General features: G+C 36.2%; 1 pseudogene across 2 annotated transcripts; it reads right to left on the minus strand.

Annotated features, from left to right (window-relative positions):
• Nucleotides 1-358: 358 nt before the first annotated feature.
• LOC145641747 (exocyst complex component EXO70E2 pseudogene) lies at nt 359-3,217 on the minus strand (annotated as a pseudogene). 2 transcript variants are annotated; one of them, XR_014115514.1, is made up of 2 exons: nt 2,960-3,217; nt 359-2,547 (listed from the first exon to the last, which is right to left on the minus strand). The product of XR_014115514.1 is annotated as an exocyst complex component EXO70E2 pseudogene, transcript variant X1 (transcript). The 2 variants fall into 2 exon arrangements; XR_014115515.1 differs by having other exon boundaries at nt 359-2,586.
• Between the last annotated feature and the right edge of the window lie 833 nt (nt 3,218-4,050).

A 4,050-nucleotide genomic window follows, 5' to 3' on the forward strand; every position in this document is an offset into this window, starting at 1 on the left:
TATAACAGAGCGAAAAAAAGGTAGTATAGATGAAAACACTTAATCCCATTTCCTGTTTTTCTTCTTCTCATTCCGAGTTCGGCGAAATCTTTATCTCAGAAGACGAAGATAGAAGTATACATACTCTGCTCTTCTTGTAATGCTTTCTTTGGCAGTCGGTGCTGGAAAAGCTTTTATATCATGTAGTGAAAAACTAGAAGCAACTACATGTAATGCAAGAACCTGTAAGTCTGTAACACTGTCTCTCTGTTTCGAATGCAAATGCAGTTCTATTTCCATCTAATCTCGAAAGACAAGATATAAGAAGAAATGTACTCTTATGTAATATACACATCCAAACTATAAAATCAAAAATATGTGAAATACAAAGTATATCTCAATTCTTAACATTTGCCATACCAAAATCATATGCTTTACATAATTGCCACATATTGTACAAAGTTTGAATACAGAGACGTGAAAGGACGAGATTCAACCATTATATATGTAGAGAACTCGTAAACAAAATCACAAAAGCGAATATTACAGCTTAAAATTGCTCCGTTCTAAATAGCAAACAGATCATTTTCTACCGATATTATTCAATGACCTTTGAGATCCACTGAACAAATCTAGTATAAAGTTTTCCAAATCATCAGCAGTGTACTTTATGTACTTGTCACTGATTTCGTTGCTGTGTCGTCCCACAAAGGTTCGATATGCTTGGATCACCTTAAGCGATGTTGAAATACGCAAATCTTCCTGAAGCTGGGGGTCCCTGACCAGCCATCCAGTTTGATTCCTATAGACCTCCTCAAAGGAAGCATAGAAGCTCCTCAACCTTTCTTTCAGAACATTTTTTATGCTTGAATTCGATCCAGAGTTCTCACTTCCATCATCTTTGAGAAGCGAGAGGATGAAGCTCCAGGTAGCTCTTTCATAATTCATTGCTTGCTGCTGAAATTTCCCATTGTGCCTTTTGATCCAATCATCCCCAAATATATCTCTAAGCTCGGAATGCTTCACCTTTTGTGCAATGTAATAAATATTGTTCATGAGAAAGAAATGCTGTAAAGCAGGATCCTTATATAATTTTGACTTTTCATCTATATTAGCTATGAGGGCTGAAGTTAGGGATCGGAAATGGAAAGCCATTGGAGTAGCATTACAAGTGCTATCAAATTGGTTTACCTCGTTTCCAAATGCTCCAGAATCAGCCATGGGAGAAAGAGATTCCTCTCTCTCAGCATCTTCAAGAATTTGATTTAGAGTGTCTTTGTAATCAGTGAGGAGCCTCAGGTAGTTCATGACGTACCTGGTAAGATGGTGAGTCCCACCCCCGGCAAAAGGATTGACTGATGCATTGTTAGCAATAGCATTCCTAAATTCAAGAAAAGTCGCCCTCACTGCATCACCTAATCTCCTCAAAACTTCACAGAACTCATCCCTAACAGCCTGATCCTCCACATACAAAGAATTAATATCAGGATGCAAATCTGCTAGAACCTCGTACATATCAAGGATACGAAACAATTTCTCAGGTTGCCTTGGGCTCACAGCCACAGCATCCCCAAAACTTAGTAGCTGCATAACTGAAGCTTTAGATGAGTCGGTGAAGCACAGAGAGCTCAATGAGCCAAACTCCCCAAAGATATCGTCGCATAACCTTTTCTCACTTGCAAGATATCCCCTTACAAAGATTTTCAAGGCCCAAACCCATCTCTTGATTTGTGAATCCAAGCTGCCCCATTCCATCTTAAGTACATCATCAATGCTTAGTGGCTCGACTTCAAGAACAAAGAGGCATCTACTAAGGGCATGTTTTCTTGCATTAACATAAGCCTGGGAGCACTCATGGTCATAATTAGAAATGAACATCATGTTTGCAATACACTTTAGGTCCGGAATCACATCTGGGTGCACTAAATCAACAATGTAATCCTCCAAGTTTTTGCCAACAGACTCTCTTTGAAGTGAATCCTCTAGTGGATCATCCTCCAAGGAAATCGGGCTACCAACCATATCACCCCTCTCACTAGAACGGAAAGACTTGTGCTCCGGTTCAAAAGGCTGGCTATGCTGCACAATTATGTGCCCAAACTCTTCTTCTAGTCTAGCCATTGCAGTCTGAAGCACATCATGAGCTTTCCTTAATAGCTCCACTTCCTCATCATCCTTATTCAAACACAAATTCTCCAAATTTTCAGTCAAAACACGTGCCTCATCAACCGCCTTTAGGTACTCAGAAGCATCCTCTGGACCCATATCCCATATCATCGTCTCATCCGATACACGATTCGTTATCTTCTCCGAGACTAGATTAAGATACTCCTCAGTCTCACTAACCCCCCTAGTTGGAGACTCAATAACCTTTGAATCATCAACCATAGACATTGCGGTCAATCGGGTTCGAAGATCAACCAAGATTTTCTTCTCATCTTGAGACAAAATCTTTTTGGTCCCTAATGCTGCAACAATATGCTGTGCAGCAGCAACAAGGTCACCTTCTGCATTTCTTGCAGGAAGCTCAGATTCATAGCCCCCCATTATAGGTCAATGTTCACTTCTCTAAAACCCCAGAAATAAAAGACTAATGTTTTTGAACTTCTGAAACAGTAAAACCCTCAAAAGCATGAAATTCAAAAAAAAATTAAATTAATCTACAAAACCCAGATAACTAATTTGAAATAAACATCAGATAATAGCAACACAAAGTACACTTAAATTAAAATACTTAACTATACGCTTTTATTTAACATAATATTAAAAACATCAATAATTTGAACAAAAAGAAGCTTGATTAGTAAAGTAGATATGAACAAAGCTTAAACCCACAAAAGTGCAAGAAAATTAAGCTGATTTTATACAAAATGATGCAATATTAAAAGAAAATAAAAGATGGTTTAGTTATTTACTTAATTTAATATAATAATTACCATACTAATATGAAGAATTTGATAGAAAATTGGAAGAAACTGACCTTGAAGATCTAGGACAATAAACTGGGACAAATAAAAGTGGGATAAGTTGAAAGAAATTGGTAGTGTGAATATACTGAAATCTGGGGAAAAAAAGTGGAAAAGATGAATTTAATGGAGAATTTAAAGTGAAAATAAAGTTTGTATAATGAATAATCAGTCTTTGTCAAAAGAAAGAAAGAAGGAAGAAATTTGGAGATTTTTCAAAGATTAAATAATGAAGTATACAAAGTAGTATGGTTGGGGGGGAATGTAGAGTGTAGAGTGTAGAGTATTAGAATACTGAGAAATTCAGATTGGGGTAGCTACATCCTTCAAGATGTTGACTAATATGGTCTATTTCTGACACCAATGTAGACGTCTGTTTTTGTTTGTGTAGATTTTTGTTAAACTTTTACTCCCTCCTTTTTAAATTCTTGCTCCACTTTTCTTTTTAGGCCGTTTTTAAATACTTCCTCTATTTTCTTATTTGGAAAGTTTTTATAATATTTAATTCATTTCTACCACCTAGTGAACCAACAAATATCATATTTTATTCATATCATATTCTCTCACCTCTAATTTCTCTACTACTTTTGCTTTTTGCTCCCTTCGTTTTTAAATACTTGCTCCATTTCTCCATGCGCGGAGTTTTAGGAGAAAGTAATAAAATATGGAGGTAGTGGGGTTAGTGGAAGAATAAAAAATTGTAAAAGGCAAAAGTAGTGGAGAGAATATATGTTGGGTCCACTAAGTGAGAGAAATTAATTAAATATTGTAAAACCTTTTCAAATAAGGAAATGAAGCAAGTATTTAAAAACGGCCGAAAAAGGAAAGTGGAGCAAATATTTAAAAACGGAGGGAGTACAATTTTTTAATCTTCTACCAACCCCACTACCTCCATATTTTATTATTTTCTCCAATTTCTCCTAAAACTCCGCGCATGGAGAAATGGAGCAAGTATTAAAAAACGGAGGGAGTAAATAACATTATATTGAGTATCTTCCAACCTTGAGGTTAGGGGTTTAATTCTCACTCGAGATATTTTGAGAATGAAAATCCTTTATCCTTTCCCATTGTTTATAAATTAAAGTGTCTGACTCGCAAATATTGA

This window comes from Chenopodium album, chromosome 8, assembly GCF_948465745.1.
Source record: "Chenopodium album chromosome 8, dcCheAlbu1.1, whole genome shotgun sequence".
Lineage (NCBI taxonomy): Eukaryota > Viridiplantae > Streptophyta > Magnoliopsida > Caryophyllales > Amaranthaceae > Chenopodium > Chenopodium album.